The 19,943-nt window shown below is 35.0% G+C and overlaps 2 long non-coding RNA genes across 2 annotated transcripts in view; both read left to right on the top strand.

Annotated features, from left to right (window-relative positions):
* The window catches only part of LOC141575979 (uncharacterized), a 173,752-nt gene extending 168,347 nt beyond the window's left edge, over window positions 1-5,405 (top strand). The window contains exons 4-5 of the long non-coding RNA XR_012504114.1: window positions 2,136-2,298; window positions 4,790-5,405. This is a non-coding gene — a long non-coding RNA (uncharacterized LOC141575979). The remainder of the gene's footprint in view (window positions 1-2,135; window positions 2,299-4,789) is intronic.
* A 154-nt stretch (window positions 5,406-5,559) lies between these two features.
* Window positions 5,560-15,908, top strand: LOC123620046 (uncharacterized). Its single transcript, XR_006728753.2, has 3 exons — window positions 5,560-6,713; window positions 13,596-13,722; window positions 15,222-15,908. It is a non-coding gene; the product is annotated as an uncharacterized LOC123620046 (long non-coding RNA).
* Window positions 15,909-19,943: the final 4,035 nt, after the last annotated feature.

The following is a 19,943-nucleotide window of genomic DNA, read 5'->3' as shown; positions in this document are numbered from 1 at the left end:
TTAGCCAAAATTTGGTAATAATATTTGTTAATGAAAGAGATAATCCATAGACTAAATACTTTATGTACTTAGTATTGCATGGAATGTGATAGCATAGTATCTAGCACACGCTAAACGCTCTGTATTAATATTGTTGTTGTTGTTATTCCTTTATCGCTATCATCTCTTTCCCAGGCATAGAAATTCACCTTCATAAGATATTCTTCAGAGTGTTTCTTAACAGTTGTGTCACATCAGCGGGAAAGAATGGGATGGATTACTGTGAGCTAGCAGGAGTTTTGTACAGCCTGAAGCACTGATAGCTGTGGACATTTACTGAGCACATGTTATATGATGGACACCATGCCAAGTACATTATGCAGATTTTATCACTTGGTCCACAAAAGAGAAAATGGAGGTCATGTGCTAGAGCGACTCCTTGTTATGACAGAAAAGTACGGATCACCAAAACTTTTAGGTCAGGAGGAGTTAGTTCAGTGCAAGATAAGGGAGTTGAATGTTCACTCCAGGCTCAGCTTTCTTGAGGCTGTCTCCTGGCCTGGTCCTCTCACTCCACGTCATGTGCTCAGTGCCTTATGGCTTTTTCCCTTGAAATATGTTCTTGGGAAAGGATCTAAGTTTAGCCCTTTAGTCTTCTACTGTAAATTTAAACTACTGTGTTGCTGTTGTCTTACTCTGCATTATTGAACTTACTTAGGGTGGTGGATTAAAAGTCTTGCCACCAGGAAAAGTGTTTTGATACTAATCAATAGATGGGAGATATATTGGGTGGTTTGGGGAGTGTGGTGGCAGCAGCAGCAAAGTATCCTTTCTGGATTTTCAAATCACAGCATACGTGCAAACACCTCTCAGGTAACGGACAGCCACAGTCCTGCACAGTCGCGCCAGCCGCCTAGTCTACAGTACATGCTTTTAATAAATTGTTGAATGGATAAGAAATACACGCCAGACATCTTACACACATTGTCTAATTTAATCCACAAAACAGTCCTATGAAGTAATTGTTCTTATATTTGTTTTTATAGCTGGGGAAAACTGAGGCAGAGAGGGTTGGGGTAACTTTCTCGAGGATGGTGGAAGGATGTTATGAACCTTATCCCTCTGGTTCCAGAGTCTAGTGCTCTCAGCCATGTCTTCCTTTTTCATTTTGTTTTCATAGTCTGTCTCTCTTTCTATTTCTCTTTGCCAAAGTTTCATCTATCCCTGGTACCCTCAAGTCTTTCTCTCTACATACTCTACCAAAGACATCATTTGATTCCTTGGTCACAATTACTAATTAGAGTGTATAAATTTGAATTTCTATATCAACTTGCTACTATACTTTCAAGTGTCTACCAGCATATCCACATGGATCTCCCAAACCTTCTTAACACCAAGTCCCAAACTGAATTTATCTTCCCTGCTAAGCCATTTCTTCCCTCATGTTAATTGCTTGAAAGCTTCAGCATCTTTCAACCTATTAAATATCAAATTTTAGGGTTGTCTATGGCTCAGTTATTCCTATCTGTTTAGTTACCAAATCTACCCCTTAAGTGCCTTTGTTTAAAAAAAATCAGGTTTATTGAGTTATAATGGACCCTTAAATATCTTTAAGCCCATCTCCTTTGTTCTCCTTTACCACTAAAATCTTTATGAAAATCTTCATCTGTGTCACCTAGACTATTGCATCACTCTTTTAATTGCTGTCGCTGACACTTATCTTACCTCTACTAATTCTTTTCCACAGTTCTGCCACCATTGTTATTCTTCCCCTAAATCATGATCTTGTAACTTACCTGTTTTAAAACAAGACATCAGCATCATTCCATTGTTTACCAGATAACTTCCTTTCATGGCATATAAGGCTTTCCACAGAAGCAGTGAGGTCCTCTGTTAGTATCATCTTCTGTCTCTTTTTCCATGTGTCCTACACTCCAGCCCCAACCTATTTCTCATTATTTCAGTACACTGCTCTTTCACATCTCTGGGCCCTTGCTCATAAGGTTTCCTGACTTTGAGTTGCCCTTTTCGTGGAAAATTAATTCATCTGTCTTGCCCTGTTGAAATTACCTGCCTTCCTTCCCTAATACCTTCAAGAAGAATTTGTGCAGTTTCTTGACATTGTTTTCCTTTAATTAACTACTTTTTGTTTTTAGAAATCTGATGCAAACAAAAATATCCCTAACGTGTAGGAAGTGAAGAAGCATAGTAATAAGATGAACTGTGAGGCCACCTAACAGCTTATGAACTAGTTACGACAATTCCATTGAAGCTACGTGGATGCACCTCCCACTGCCTCCATCCCACCTGCCATTGAAGGTAAGTGCTGTGCTGAATTTAGGGTTTATGATTCTTTTGCATGTAAAAAAGTGCAACCAGGTGTGCATGTATCTTTAAGAATGTAATGGATGTATATTCTTTTTTTTTGCATGTTATTAAAATTGTATCATACTATATGTAGTCTTCTGCCAGTTTGTTTCAATGCTGTATTCCTAATATTCTTCTGTAGCATTGCCTGTGGACTGAGGATAATTTATTTTCACAATTGTATTGTATTCCATTGTGAGACAATTTTACATTTGTTTAGGTATCTTCTTAAAGACGAATGCTTTGTTTTCTCAATTTTTAAATATTGTGTTGCTATGAGCACTCTTGAGCATTCCATGAATAAACATGGACAAGAGTCACTTTAGGGCATATACCTAGAGTTGGAATTATTGGGTGGTAGAATATATGCCTGTTCAACTTCAGAAGAAAAAGACAAGTTGCTTCCAAAATGTGTAAGCCCATTTGCACTCCTGTCAACAGCGGGCATTGACTCTTTATTGTAAGAGAATGTGTCTCCTGATGTTCTCCAGTGAGCAGTGAACCATCAAAGTCAGGGACTGTATCTCAGATTCCTAGCGCAAAGGTTAGTACATGGTAGTTGCACAATGAATGTTAAATGATAAAATATACAATAGCTTAAGTACCAATTAAGACAAACATCAAGAAAATAAAGATGGGCAGTAAGAGCAAGAGAAGAAATTATTTCTTATTCAACTTAGGGAATGACTTCAATTTAGCCCTATATGTCCTTCCTATCTTCCACCCATGAAATAGTGCCAACACCATTCAGTCAGAACTAAAACCCGAATTTGTCTTTTCAGGAGGATTGTTAACACTTACTAATTTACATGGAAAATTTCTTCAGTATTGTGAATATTTTATACTATTTGTTGATACACTATTTTGATTTTTAGAGACTTTCTAAAATTCACATTGTCTTTAGAAAAAAAGATTCTGTTAAGTTTGTAGAAACCTTTTATATAAAAGTGTGCTTTTAAAATTTTCCTTTTATTCTGTTCCTTGATCATTTTGGTAAAGGAAACATTTAAAAAAGTATTCAGTGTTTGTAAAGATTTGCTTTCCACAAGTACACTTATGTACTAATATTAATATAATACTTTTCCTAAACTCCCTGTGAGTTAAAAGATCTCCGTAAAGTGGGAACAGACTTTAAATGTGGCTTTTTGAAGAGAGTATACCATTTTTCCTTTTATGGAGAAAGTGTTCCTGAGAATTTCCAGATTAGAGCCTAAATGTGAAAGTAAAGAGGTCAGCTCATTTTACCAAGTCTCACTGTGTCCTGCAGGATTTCATTTTCTTAAGACCTTCAATTCTTTTCATTTTCACTTGAAATTGTCTCTGATTATTATTTAAATAAATGTAAACATCAGCTTTTACTAAAGCTAATTGTGGAATTGAATCCTCCTCACATGGGGAATTTTTAATGTTTGCAGAGGCATTTTGTCAGCAGTTTTTGTGCTATTTAAAAGATCAGTGTCTAATGGGATTAAGTTGGATAATCAAATAACAAACTGAGATCTGGGTACATGGTTTGATGCCTGTGGAGTCCTTCCTTGATGAATATAAATGAAAAATGTCTCATGGTTAGGGGTAGAAGTCACCATGCCACTGTGCATGGCATTTCTGCTAAGTCAGCACCTTGGCATGAAATTGAGACCCAGACCCAGGGGTGGACTGATAAGAGAAGAAGAAACCTGACAGGATTTCATACTAGTGCAGTGGAAAATGTCATATGATCTTTTGAGCAACAAAAGAATATTGAAGAAATATTTGATATTGGGAGTATTGAAGAAAACCAACTAATGTAGACAATCGTGGCTAAAATCAGTTTTTAGTTTCTTAATAGTCTGTATCCTGGACCAACTCTTTGACCAACAATTTGCATAGCCTCTCCTTTAGAGCCTGCTTATTGTTCCTTAGAATGGAACAAAAATAAGTGTTCCCTCTGTTTATAGTTTCATGATCTATTTTACCCCAAGAATTCCTTCTTAGTGTTTGTATTTTCTCTAACAATGGTCATTGGGGTATTCACAATTTCTTCATTTTAATTAAAGTATAATTTAGCTTTAAACAATTTAAATTATGGGAAGTAAAACACTCACCTATTATCACCTGTCATGGTATAAATAAATATATTGATATAATCATATTTATGTATATTTATTTATTATATATTATCATATTTATGTATATATAATCATGTATATGTATATTATAAGTAATAATTGTATGAATAGTGGCAGAATGAACTTATAAATGTATTTTTTCAATGAACTTTATTTCAAGCTTATATTTTCACGTCTTAATTTTTAAGGAAGTCCAACATATTCCATCTAGGAAACTGTTCACTAATTTAATCATTACTTTATTACTAGCCATTTGGTTTTATCCTTCCCTGATACGTCTTGTTTTTAACCTCACAGTTCTAAAGACATGATTTTTCATTGGTTTTATCTTATAGAAATTGTTTTAGGCAACATGGTGGCAGAGACAAAGATTTTCTCACAAGTGTTCTACCTCCTTGGAAACTGCTCTCATTCCCCTCAGGTCTCTTCCTCCTCCTCCTCACCTATAGGATCACTAACCACAAGTTCTTCAGTCTCCCTGGTTAAAAAGAAGCATATGGTAAATCACTCATGTTTTAAGATTAATCTAATGTGTAAACTGTATAGGAAAGTGTAAGGAATGGTTTTCTCATGAATTCTGTATGTTGTGCTGTCATGTTGGCTGAACTGTTCAAGAACAGCTGACTTTCCAATGCCCAGAAAAATAATTCTATACAGGAAACCTCACTCTTTCTCTTTGTCTGGTCAGAGCTCTGGTTCCTACAGTCTTTTCATAGAATGTACAAAACTTGACCTTAAAAATGAGCTGAAACCAATTTGTGACTGTTTGGCTCTTCTTGTAAGTTCTCCGTATCCTCATTGCACATCTTTTACATGTCACAACCAGATTCTAGCTCATCTATGTGTAATATGTCAGTTATATATGTGAAATATGATATGGAAGGTTATCTTTCTAGGATATAAAATCTATATGTAGTAAATAAAACTTGATGTATTTATTTCATGTTCGGTACTAAGCATTCATAGATGGTGCAATTTATTGAGAACTAGAGTATAATGTTTTATAAAGCATTTTAATGGTTTAGATGATTATGAATTTAGTATAAAATTTGCTGTGGGAATGTGTATAGTCTTGACCAGTCCATATACATTTTTACCGACTATAGTGTTGATTCATGATAAATTTTCATGTATTTTGAGTCTTTAAATGAATCCCTCTTACGGGAAAAAAAGAAAAATTGAATCTCTTTTTGGTATAACATAGTGCTCAAATCCCTAATGTCTCTGTTTAATGTTTGCTTTCGAAGCAATTAATTGGATACAAATTATTTCTTAATTAAAATATTGTCAAATAATTTATAAATACTTACATTTTTTTCTGGGCATATAGGTTGGCTTTATTTTTGAAAATATCTATTATGATTTTACTTTACAAATACAAATATTTCTAGTGGTTTTCTTTGCAGAAGAAACTTTACAAAATAAGTATGTTTGATTTATTATATTTGAGTTAAAGTGAATGTAGAGCTAAAGAGATTTTGCAGAATTAATTGTGTTTATTTAAGGGCTCTGCATACTCTTTCTCTCACTCTCTGTCTTTTGCTGCCTCCTCCATGCCCCCACCTTTCTGTACTTGTGTATCATCTTTCCTCTCATTTTCTGGCTGATGGTCTAGTGAGACCAGGTATATTGCAAACTGAGCATCAGGGTGTGAAAAGATTAGGAAAAGAGCAGGAAGAGCAAACATAAGTTATGCTTTGGGCCTGCATTTTCAGGAAACCTTCATTAGTAATATAAAGATTGATAATTTAACCTAAGGTACAATTTACAAAACTTTCATCCAGGATATGGCCATGGCACCAATGTAAAATTGTGTAAGTATTAAAGAGAACAGATATAGATTTAGATCTATTTTTCTCATTTTCTTATCCATATACAATTCTATGGTAATAGATGCTAAAAGACTGGAACAAAGAAAGAAAGAAGGAATATGATGGATTTGAGGGATTAAATATTGTTGCAAATTCTTTGTCACCACACCCACTGGTAGGTGAGTCCAGATACTGCTCCTCTTGAATCTAACTTGGGCCTCTGGCTACTTTGGTGAATAAAGTATGGCAGGGGTGATATTGCACTGGTTCTGATACTAGAATTTAAAAAGAAAGATGGTTTTAATTTTCTGTTTCTTGAAATCTAGCTGCCATGCTGAGAGGAAGCCCAATTAGCAACAAGTAGTGGGGGCCATAAGTTGTAAAATCGAGGCCCTTTGCTCACAGCTCTGAGCTCCCAGCCTGCAGACAGAATCAACTTTCCAGGCAGGTGAGTGAGCCATCATGGAAGTACACCAGGTGAGTGGCCCCAGCTGACGCCACATGCAGCCAAAACGAGCTGTCCTTATCAAGCCCTGTTCACGTTACAAAATTATGAACAAATAAATGATCATATTTCAGCTGCTAAGGTTTTGGGTGTCTTGTTACACAACAACAGATAACTGAAACCATGGGAGATAATACTGTAGAGGGAGGTAATGCAGGCCTTTTAAAGCCACATTAGGAATTTCTGTTTCGGTCCAAATGGCAAAAGGAAGCCTTGACAGTGTCAAAGGATTGATTTGCTTTTTCAAAAGGTGATTGTCACTGCACTGTGATGAATGGATTGGAAACATCTTGGTGAAAGAATATGATTGGATCTACAGAGATCAGTTATGAGGCTATCTTAGTTGTTTAGGTGCGAGACTATATAAGTTTGAGTGCAGACAGTGGAGATGGTTGAAATAGGACAAAGTAGATGAGTTTAGCAAGTATATCAGTGGTGATGAAACTAAAGGGACTTGATTTTGTAGTGTTGATAATGCAATGATACTTTGTCGCTATTTTAGTCATCGTGTACTCTTCAGTTGGGTCTGAGTTCCCCAATTGTTTCTCTGAGATTAAGCTGAGGATAACTCTTGGTGGAGAGTCAGGGTGAAACAGAGTGGATTCTCATTGCCTGTAACAAAATTTAAACCAATACAGAGTGCATCATATCTCAGTCCAAATCCGACTTTCCTGTGGAGGGTAAGAGGAGAAGGACGGAGGAGGAAACATGGATTATTTTGACAGAAAGAAGCCATTACTCTGTGTGTATGAATGATGCTTGTAATCAAAACTTATGTGAATATATAGGATTCATGTTTTGACAATTAGATAAGAAGTTTCCCAGTAATCTAAATATGAGTGTATGAATATGAAGATGAAGGACATTCTGAGTAAACTCAGAAATAGTACATAATTGACAACTGTCATTCCAGATGTTTATTGGAACTTTTAGGTCATTTATTTGAGAAATCCATGCACTCATTCAACAAATATTTGTTGAATTTTCTACTATGTGCAAGGAACTGTGCTGGTCGAGTGTGTATGTGTCTCTTGGTACGGTGTGACATCCTGAATAAGATGATTCTTCATGACTTTCATGAATTTACAATCTGGTGAAGCAGATACAATATTTGATTTTAAAAATTTAAATAGCAAGACTGTACAAGCAAGATATATAAAAAATTCAGTTCAAATAAAATTATAATATAACTTGTATTTATCTGGAGTATGAATTTTCTATTTAAAAAAGTTTTAAACATTATTGTTAGTAAACACCTTATTTTTATTTACTTATAATTAAACATATAATATTATATTAGTTTCAGGTGTATAAATAGTGATTCAGTGTTTTTATACATTATGAAATGATCATTGAAATAACACATTACCATCCATCACCCTACAAATCTATTACAGCATTATTGACTATATTCCCTATATGTATGTTACATCCCCTTGACTTAATTAATTTATGGCTGGAAGTTTGTGCCTCCCAATCCCCCTTCACCTATTTTGTTCATCCCCTCACTCCTCTCACCTCTAGCAACTACCAGTTTGTTCTCTGTATTAGTGAATCTGTTTCTGTTTTGTTTTGTTTGTTTGCTTTCTTTTAAAATTTCTACTAAATCAGTATCTTCAATATTTTAGAGTAAGTCCTGAAAAACGATACTTGCTCTCAACCTCGTTAATCTCTTGCTTAATGGAAAGAGCCATGGGCCAAAACACTGGATTCTAGATCACTTGCCTCCGTCACTCACTGATTTTGAAACATTAGGCAAATCATAATCTCCCTGTGCCTCTGTTTTTTGTTTATTTCTTTAATCTTATAAATACCTGGTTTAGTTTCAATCAAGATTATACAGTAGATTAAAGAAGATGACAGTAAGTGCGTGCTTTCAAAGGTGAAAGCTCTGAGCAATTGTTTTTTTAAATTACTTGTATTTAAAAAATATATGTCATATATAAAATATCTTTAACATGATATGTATGCATATGTATTTTCTCAGGTTACAGTGGGTAGAACCAGATGTGAGTGAGTTTAACTTGTATGAATAATGAGACAATGGCTTACTTAACAACCCTGCTTTGTGTTGGGGTTAAAGTTTAGAACAGAATAAAAGAATCATGCTTGGAATACATTGAATAGGTAAAGTTTGAGAAGATTAGCAGAACTCTGAGTCTCTTGGCCTTCTTATCAGTGCTATTGATAAAAACAAAATTAATCTTTTTGTCCCCGTGCTTCATTGCTACAAAAAAGTGCAAGAATTTCTGGCTATTTGATTAACTTGGTAGATTTACAATACCAAAGAAATTAAGGATCTAGCTGTCTAGCTTAGGACATTGTAAGCCAGCAGCCAATCCCCCAAAAATCTGCAGTTTGGACGTGTGTGAAGTAGAATTAGCTGCTGCAGAAGGCAGAAACTTTCTTTTCTCGTGATCCTCTGTGAAGCATCCTGGCTGAACTGCACCGTGGATTAGCTAAGGGAAATGCTTCCTTTCCTCTTTCCTTTTTAGCACGCAACTGCCACAGTGTGCTATGGTTGCCTGGCCCTTTGGCAATATTTGGGAATTTCTAGGTACTATGTTGGAGTTTTTATCTTCATCTTCTACATTATGATTAAACAGTGGGACAATAACTATTTTTTCATTTCACTTTACTGCTATTAAGTCATGTTGATTGTTTTGTTAGGAGTAATATGTCACTGAGAATACCAAAGTTGACCTCTTGTCCTTCTTTTCCATATATATTTCACTCTGGGTCTTTGAATAAGAACTTACAAAGGCTATCACCTAATCACAATATGATGGGAAAAACAGAATATATTACACTAATTTTTTTTTTTTTTTTTTGCATTCAGTACATTTTCGCATGAGCAGCGTGCATTTTCACCTTTGCTCAAAGCCTAACAGGTCCACCTGGGCTTTCCCGTAGCTGCTAAAAGCAATGTGAATTGTTACTTTATATCATACACCTATAATACCTAAATAGGCTATTAAAGGATGGAAACCATTCCCTTTTCTTCCCCTAACATACTTTTTTGAGTAAGAGTTTCATGGTTTGCTAAAGTTCTTAACAAATGAGGTTGGCAACACTTGCTACTTGGTCTGTCTAAAGTTTTCTTGGGACAACTGAAAACTTAACATAATTTTAGAGAAAAAAATGACAGAAGCTAAATAAGAGGTATTTATTAAGACTGGGGACATGGAGTTATATGTTTTCCTGCATCATTTGATAACATCATTAGTACCTGAAATGGAAAAAGGAATAAAATTCTTTGAAGATCTTACGTTGGTTGAGAAGGAGCAAGACATATTAATGTCTTAAAATTTTACTTTTCTTACTGCTAATCAAGGCTAAAACCATGTTTACTGCTCAAAAACTCTGCTGAAATAGCTGGACAATTTCCATCTGATGACAGAGCAGCTATTACTTGGAAATAGTTTCAGGGCATTTGGGCATTTTAATAACATTAAACCAAATGTTTATTTCAGCTGCAAAGATGGAAACAAATTGTTATCATTTGGAAATGTTTTCTCTTGAAATATTCTTTTTTTCCAACTATAAAAACACAAGTATTGGGTGTTTTCTATTGAAATATTGTTTTTTTTTCCCAACTATAAAAATACAAGCATTGGGTTTTATTTCTGGTAAGATTTTATTAGAAAAGTACTTGTCAGTTTAGACCCCATATTATTGTAAAACCTTGGCATGAAGATGTTGCTGGGAAGGTACCATAGAAGGATGTATTCTTTTTCAGCTGTCCTCATGATAAATAATACACATTTGAAAAATGACTCCTTAAATTTGTAAATTTAGCTTGTGATTTCAGAGTTTTGATTCTAAGTTGATTGGTCAATATGATAATCAAATGAGTAGCCTTATTCTGATTACCTGATCGACCTAACCATTGTAGATAATACAAATAGCAAGTTCTGTGTATGTGTTTTTAAAGTCAATATTTCAAATGTAAAATCAGGTCACAGGCAGCAAAGTGAATTGCCTAACAGAGCGTGGAATAAGACTTGAAATTCCTATCCCTGAGCTAGTCATCGTAATAGAATCCCAGTTTGTTTTCAATTTCTTGTTTCAGAACTGGCTTGACTTTTCATTTTCCTCTCACCATTTACGCTGAACAGATTTTCAGTTTACCACCCCTTTTTAAATCTCCAAAGTCCTAAATTTTTATGCTATTTTATGTGTATTTCTTACTGAACAAATCAATTCAAGCAACCTCTTATTAACAATGTGTATTTTTAGAGTTTCTAGATCTGATGTGTTTTAGACTTAGAGTTAAAATTGTTCAGAATGTAAACAAGTATTTTCTCGATTTGATTTTTAAAATATCTTATAAGAAGTATCCATTCATGCAATTTTGTTGCTAAAATATTGATTATTTTTTCACTTGTAAGACTTACATTATCTAGTCAACTGACATGGGTCACTGGGAAATCAGTATATTAGAACATTTGGCTATTATTGATCTGAAAAAATTTTAGAATAGCATTTAAGAGGTCATTGTCTTCATATCCTATTACCAATTCCAAATGTCCATTTCTCTTTATCTGTGTCCTTGGGTTTCATTATAGAGGACTTTTACTGATGATAATTTGTTCCCTTCCCTTATCTGATTAAAAAATCAATTCTGTTGCACTGTTTCATGCACGCCTGCATGTGTACACATAGATAAGTTATGGTATATGCTTTGCCAAGCTCATGGAATGGAAGCGTTGTCTCCATTAGTTATTATTGCCACCTGAGTAATCTGCTAACACATAAATTTTCTATCGACAGAGTTAAAAATTCTCAACTCCTAACCAGACTAAAAGAAAACCTAACTATATGCAGACATTTCTTTATAGTAGCATGAAAAGGCAAATTATTAACCAGTTATTAATCAAAAGGCCCATTTCAACTTGAATTCTGCTCTTGTTAAAGGTATTTATTTCCACAAAAATACGGTAGTAATTCAAGGGAGGATAACAGAATAGACATTACATTTACCTGGAGAACCTGCAAAAATACTTCTGCCTGGGCTCCATCCCAGTAAAATGGGATCAGAATCTCTGGGATGGGGTCCAGGCATGAGTAGTTTTTCACAGCTCCCCACTCTGAAAGCCATTGCCTTAGGTACTCTCCTTGAATTTTCCCTTGTTTAATTTCAGTCATGTTTTCTTGTTTAATCAGATGTGTTTCTTCTCTGCACTAGAATACACTGCTTGCATGAAGCCAGCTTACTTTCAAACTTTAACCCCCCAAGCCCCTCAGACTGAGCATATAAATATTTAATATTAGAATGAATTTATTTGCCTACAGACTGTAGAGGTCTTGAGATTGGGAAATCCACTTAGTTCTCACACAAATAAACAAAGAAATAGCAAACAAACCCAAATAAAAAAACTTATGCAACAATTGGGGGCTCATAAAATATTTACTATCTGATTGGTTCCTTCAGATAAAGTTACATTTATTTTATTGAAATTATTTCTGATGTTTGGGGGTGACCAACCATCCTAGTTTGCTCAGGATAGAGGGTTTCTTAGGATGTGGGCTTCCATTTCTAAAACCGGAAAAGTCCTGAGCAAACTGTGTTAGCTGCTCACTGTACTTCCATTTCCTTAATTTAAATGTACTGATCCCAGCTCCCTGTGTAAATGGATACCTAATTGACAGGATTCCTATTAATCCATGTAAATTTTTTTTAAAAAATCCTAAAAATGGCAAAATTGGTCTTCTAGATAGAAAAAGAACATTTTAGGATTAAACATTTAGGAAAAGTAGAGTGAGAAGACTGAGCTGAATGATATCTGATCTTTCTCTCAGTTGAAACATCTTGTTATTAATTAGAGGGAAATGCTACCTTATGCATCACCTGAGACTTGAGAACACTATTTAGAATTTAACAGTCTTGCCCGACTATCCTACCAGATAAATTTAATTTAATTGATTAATTTAATTTAATTCAAGAAATACTGGGCGCCAGTGGGGATACAGAAGCCATTCATATACAAGAACTCTTTTTTGGCCTCAAGGAATTTATAATCCGGTTGAAAAAGACCATCCATGATAGGGAGGAAATTGGAGTGACCCCTGGACCGTTCTCTTAGCAGGTGTAAATGGTTCAAGTTTACTATGAGGTTGCTCTTTATGTGGGTACTTTCATTCTCCAAACAAATCCCCATTCTTACCTGTTTCTGTACCTGGTTTTTAAGGGGTCTAGACAGGCTGCTTTGGCAACCACCTGAAATCACTTTGCTGACAAGGGTTTTGCTGTTCTCACAACAAGGAAATCTTGCCAGGTGACCTGTAGGTGTGCTTTGATGATATTTATTCTTCTGTTATTTGACCTTTTCCAGTGTTTGATGGAGGCTGCTCAAAAAAAAAAAAAAAAAAAAAAAAAAAAAAAAAAAAAAAAAAGGGAGGAGGCATATTTTGGCAAAATGGCAAGGGAAGAATTGGGAAAGGGGTACAGACTTTATATTTTGAATTGTAAACTTCAACATTTTCAGACTAGAGGAATTTCAAATATGACTCTTCTCCTTGCCAGGTATAAAAAATGCCATGTGCTGTTGAACTCCCTAAACCTGTTTCTCATTTGTCAGATTACAATGGTTATTCTAACTCTTTCATGTGCTCGTTGGGAAGATTAAATGCGATAATGCATGGAAAGGATTTAACACGATTCCCGGCACATAGTTAATACTCAAGAAGTATGTATATTTGTGTCATTGCAGCTGTAATTCCTCCATGCCTCCCTTTAGGGCTGCCTAAAGATGACCAAATTTTGTGTGCTTAATAGATGTAAAATCATTTAGAAATGACTTAGTATTTTCTTTATCTCCACAGTATCTTTAGAAATTGGAGGCAAGAAAAACTGCACTAGTAAAATGATATTAAGTAGAAGAATGTGAAAAGCACATTGGACCAAATTATCCACATCAGAAAACACTTAAATCTGGGAAACCATGAGGCTGTGAGTAGCACTGGACTATTTCTAAACAGAAAGCCCTTCCTCTACTTTTTGAAAATATATCAACAAAGTAATTTATCAAAGTGTATTTTCTAAGCTCCTTTTTTGCATATGTTTATATTTATATGTGAATATATTTAAATCCTTGGAATTTAAATTTCATTTTTAATACCTTTGTAAATACACTTGGCGACAGCAGCAGCATGTGTGTAAAAGCAATAGAAGGCAGCTTGGTACTTTCCGTAAAGAGGAAGAGAGAGGTACATAAGAATACATGAACTGGCTGCTGTCAAAGAAGCAGGGATTGCTGAAGGGGTTAATAACAGCTAGTGAGGAGGTGCTGCTGTTCTGGGCCAGAGATTCCGCGGCTGCCTGCTGGAGCTATAATCTTCATAATTATATTTCTTTTCTGTTTTATCTATAGAACTTAATACTTACAGCCCACTCTGGATTAACATCTCAGAATTTGCATTAACAATGCTTCAGTTGTCTTCTTTTTAAGATGATTTACATAAAAACCAGTACAAACATTACCTTTTAGATTTCTGGCTATCAGGTTTTAGCAGGGTGTTATTTTTGGTAGCAAAGGGCCTCTGACATTGCTTTGGAATTGCCTCCTTTTGTTGCATCAGCCTCAGGTCACTGGAGAAGAACAGAGGCTTTGAGGTTGACAAAGATGAGGAGGTGATTTGTGGGCCAGAGCATCAACAACCGGCACAGGTGCACGTGAGAGCAGCAGCCTCTGGCCCCACACTGCAGAGTCGCTTCTTTCCTTCTAGGAGCCCAGACTGTTCACCAAGCATGAAACGCTTTCAGTCTGTTTCTGACATAAGGAAAAACAGCTTGTCCTAAAACAAGTGTTTCCCCTAAATGCCCAGTTCTCCCTCTGGAGTAAAGTGGATGGATAATTGGATTTCAATGAACATAGAGGTTGGAAAGGATGAAAACATTTTCATTGTGCTAATTTTCATTAATTTAGAACTCTCAAGTAGGTAGTTTTTTGTTTAGGGATTTTTGGGGTTTGTTTGTTTTGTTTTTTAAGAAATGGAAATGTGGTTGCTTTGCTCTTTAAAATATAGCCCGATCAGAATTTTATCTACTGAGATCTGAATGAAATTGAAGTTTTGGAAAATCCTTAGCTTATGAAAACTCAAGTCTGTGTACCAGTTTTTGTTATTAAATGAATATTTGCAGCCTCAAATAAAGCAAAAGAGCAGGTGGATTATCTCAGAATAGAGACAATTCCTTTTACTTTTATGAACTAATATTGATAAGTGCTTCAGTGTAAGAACTGAATCTCTGTTGAAGTGTTCTAGGGTCAGTTTCACTTTTACACAATACAGCTATTATAATTCATCAAGAGAGGATCTTCTAACTCAGTGGGGCCTAGATTTTTACACAGCTGTGTGTATTTTGCTTATTTCTATATTTTTCAAAGTCTCTTACCTAATTAATCATGATGTTTTTCTTTATTTTATTTTATTTGACTGATTTGTTACCAGAGACCTTCAACAGAATCAAATGCCTGTGCCTTCTCCCTGTCTATCAGGAGGGCGTGCTGAAATGTTCTCATCCTGAATCGCCTAGGTAAAAACCTCTTATTTTGGCATTTGGTTACACTTACTCTCTTTCACCTAAGTTCCGCATGATACTGCAGTATGCAGAGCATCTGTAAATTGCGAACGTGCACCATTAACACTACTCCTAGGTTTCTGCATCCTGAGTTTTGTCATAGACAAGAACAACTACATTAAATTCCCCTTCAAGGCTCGAGGAAGCATATGTAAACAGTAATTTATTCAGCCTCTAAAAGAATCAAGTGCAAATCAGAAGCAGGAGTGAGGCGGGGCTAGGAAAAAAAATGCTACAGAATTATTTGGAAAGACTAAAGGACATCTAGAAAACTACTGTTCAGTATCATCCCTATCTCTTTAAAGCTTGTTTACAAGTCAAAGTTTACATTTCCACAAGATATGTATTGGTAAGATTTTCAAACAGGAAAACTGTATGAATCATTTTCTTTGAGCAAAAGCTACTGATCATCAAGGTAATAAGTTTTTCTTTCTCTTCCTCTCAGACTTAAGTACAAAATCAGTCTTCAGTGATGTGCTCAGAATTATGCAGCTTTTCAGAATGACATTATTTCTTCCAAGGGGTCACCTCATTTTAAGGATAACTGCAGACTTTACTTAGGTGTAATTTCATTCCTTCTTCTGCAAAGCTGCAGGTTAAGCTCAACATGACAGTGTGAGTGATGTGCTTGCTAAATTTGCACTAACATATGCAAATTTAGGGAGGAATTATTTATCAGAGAGTAATATGCTTAAGTTTTTTAATAAAGAAAAGTCTAATAAGCATAAAGGAGAGGGCTGTGTATGAAGCTGATGACAGATTGGAATCATTTGCTAAAGGAAATCACCTCATGTGGAAATTCTGCTGCCACAGAGAGTATCATGCATGTAGAACAACCTTCTTGACTTTGATAAAAGGGACACAGATACCGCAAAGTTCTAGTTGACCTTCACATTTCTGTATTGTGATTGAAGAGGAGGCATCCTCCCCCAATGGGTAGGATCTGTGCCTTTCTCCTCTGCCTCCCTGATTCAGACTGAACATATTTATCGTTGGCCAAAGTCAGACAGACTTTCTCGTGGGACCAGGGGGCTCTGGGTTTGATCTAAGTTAGTTGTCCCCATCTGTAAGGTTTACCAGGTTTTACCAAGTAGATGCTTGTCTATTTCTCAATACACCTTTCCCCTTTCGCAAGACTTAGGCCCGCTCTTCTATATCTTTCTTGGTTCTTGAATAGAAAGACAATGTTTTAAGACTAAGAAACTCCTGCAAAACCATTTTGCTTAAAGCTGATAATTATAAGCTCATGCTACATTGTATCTTGTGGTTTGTGAAGAGTTTTCACATATGCCAGTTGCATTAGAGAGTCAAAAGTAATCCAGTATATAGATTGTGTGAATCACGTACATAGAATATATCTATTCTATCCTCCAGATCACTATGCTTACTCATTTTTATCATGAATAGAGATTTAAGTGTTTTTCTTTCTTATGATGATGCCTAGTCTAGGTTTTGTTTGGTTAACTGTTTTTATTCATTCCTCTCTTTACTTCATATGCCAGCAGATGGGTGTTTGGTTTTAAATTAAAAAAAAAAAAAAAAAAAAAGGAGGGATAGTGCCCACAAGCCAGTCTATTACACCATATTTCTGTTATTGAGTATCTTATACAGATTGTTTTGTGCTGACTTTTCTCTTGGAGCGGTAGCTATCAGAGGACTACGGAGCTCACTGGTTCCTCCAAGCAGTTCTCTCTGACTTGAGAGTTGAGCCAGGCAAAATGATGTTGATTCTTTTTCCATTTTTTTCTTCTCTGATTTGTTTATGAATTAATGCAGATGCAAACTGTTGATTTTCTAATATAAAATTTCCATTTTGGTTAAATTTTCATTAAAAAGTCACAAAATGAACATTTGAATACAGGCTTCCAATAATGGTTATTTTCATAATGAAAAGTTTTATCTGATTTCTAGGTTGTTTAGTTAGTACTTGCTTGCAATAAATATTTATAAATTACTTTTTAATTACATACTCTGTAATTTTTATAAAATCAATTATATAGTTTCACTTTTAACAGTAAAACAGGGCTTTCAAAGGGCTAGCATCTTCATGTGTACCCCAGCACATTCCATTTCTCTGACAGAATTCATCACTTTGTAATATAATTGCTTTTTTATGTATCCGTATCTTCCACTAAGACTGTGGACATATTGAGGGCAGAGACTCTGTCTTATTTATTTGTGATTCCTTAGAATCTTTTATTAGTAGCAATTTTGGTCTAGGAGCAGCAAGGATCCTAAGGAACCACAAAAAATAAGCTTAATTTGGAAAAAAAAATTGAGTGAATTTTTCTTGTTGAAACCACTCTACTATGATTATTTGGATAACTTTTTTTTTAACCTGAATGTGTTTATGACTTTTTCATCCTTCTTTCTCCAGTCATAACCTTGAGCACAGGTAAATAAACTATGAATGTTGTGAGCCTGACTAAGAATGCCTAAGTCCCAGTCATCTGAGAAGTTGATTATCCCACAGGAGGTTACACTCCTTTTCATTTCCATTTCTTAAATTGCATTGACAGAATTTAAACATTTATTACCTAACAGGGCTCTTGCCTTTATAATTATCTTATTTTAATAAGAGGGCTTGTAACCATGATTTTATATACAGTGGAGGAAAAAAATGGCAGGCATGTTCCTAATTCATTCAAATTTTAGAAGAAAAGTAAAATGAATTCCAGATGTAGATTAATTTTTAGAGTACAAGATCAGATCAGTAAATATTTATTTATCAAAGAATGATGACTCCTTTGCAAGATAGTTTGAGCTATATTCAACCCCATGTGATTTAGAATGCATGTTATTATTGGCAAGCAAATTCTTCAATTAGAATACAATCTTTCAAGAGAAATTTAGACGATCTCTCATGTTTAATCACCTAACATTGTAATTTGATCAAATATCATATGACAAACAATATTTCATTGTGGAGTGTGAATGCTGACATGAGAAGGCAGCTAAGGTTTCCATGTCTAATTCCTGCTAACCTACACCATATACAGTCAGATTGAGACACACAGACCTATATAGAAGGTTAAATTTTTAAAAATGTATCTGGGGTACATTTACTCTCATCCTGTCTGAATAAAATAACACTATTTTTTATTATGAAGAAGACAGGAAATAACTTTAAAGAACATCTTTTGATAATCTGAGACAGCATAAAATGCTCTTATGTTTCAGGGTGGTACTTGTGTCATGAGATTACATCTATTTATTTTGGTTTGTATGAAAGATTTATAGAGCCTTTTGCTTTTTTCACATACATATCTTTATTCTATAAATGGCACCCTGAAATACAGTGATGAATATCCAAATTTTAATTTTCTTGTGAAAAATGGCACCGAGCTTTATAGTATATGTACCAGAGTGTGCAAACTATACTTTTTTTTGGAAGTATAATCAGTTATAATGTGTCAATTTCTGGTGCACAGCACAATGTCCCAATCATGCATATATATATATATATACATTCATTTTCACATTCTTTTTCATTAAACGTTATTACAAGATATTGAACATATTCTTCTATACAGAAGAAATTTATTTTTTTATCTATTTTTGTATATAGTGGTTAACATTTGCAAATCTCAAACTCCCGGATGTATCCCTCCCACCCTCTTTCCCCCAGTAACCATGAGATTGTTCACTAATATACTTGTTTTTGAAGAACTAATATTTAAAAAAACCTTGTGAAAGCTCTATAAAAGCGGTGGACTTTACTCCATGAATCAAATCCACTTTAGCTTTCCTGGTTTAGATTAACATTTGAGATAGAGGAAAAATCTGCCTCAATGCCTTCACTTTATTAAACTAGAGTTGACAACATAGAATCCATCCTACAATTAGAAAAGGCTGCCTTTAGTTTTAGTGGTACAATATTGGATTTCAATGTCATTATTGTTCCAGCTTTTATGTACTAGTTAAGCCAAGCAAAATTGCTACTGGAAATCAGGTTTGGTTTTTTTTTTTTCTTTTTTTTACAACAAGCTTACACTAGTATGAAACAAAGCTGATCTCTTTCAACCCTTGCATCAACATGGAATCAGGTGAGCAATGAGGGGCATTGTATTTCTTATACAATGCTGTCTTAAAAATGTAAAAACTTAGTATTTCATTTAACAGTATTACCCATTGGCACTCATTACTTTGGAAATAACTCAGATTATATTTTTGGAAGCAAAATTTAAAAATCCATCCATGGTACTTTGACAAGAGTGGCTGACTGAAATCTCTGTCCCTGACCTGGTTCAGAAACTGACTTTAGTGAGCCCATGGGTCCAGGTCAACACTTACCATTATTTTTAGTGAGTTCAACCCAATTTAAAAGGAGGACACAATGAATGTGAACATCTTACCTAAACAAAGTTTGTGATGGTGGGCTGGCCTGACATTGTGTAGATGAGAGAAAGCTGTGCTGGGAATGCCTTAACTTCTAGAATTTGTTGTAGCAAAGAGAGCCTGAGATTTTCTGGGGACCAGAATTAGGTCTTGCAGACAAAAGAGAACACTGGAGGGGTTCTGGGACCTAAACAGGGAGCTTCCTTGTGAGCTAGATTTTCCAAACCAGAGGCTGAGGAGAAGCTAAGTAGCCT

This window comes from Camelus bactrianus, chromosome 3 (assembly GCF_048773025.1).
Source record: "Camelus bactrianus isolate YW-2024 breed Bactrian camel chromosome 3, ASM4877302v1, whole genome shotgun sequence".
In the NCBI taxonomy this organism is placed as follows: Eukaryota; Metazoa; Chordata; class Mammalia; order Artiodactyla; family Camelidae; genus Camelus; species Camelus bactrianus.
The sequence above is the reverse complement of the archived record's forward strand: the minus strand, read 5'-3'. Positions and strand labels throughout refer to the sequence as shown.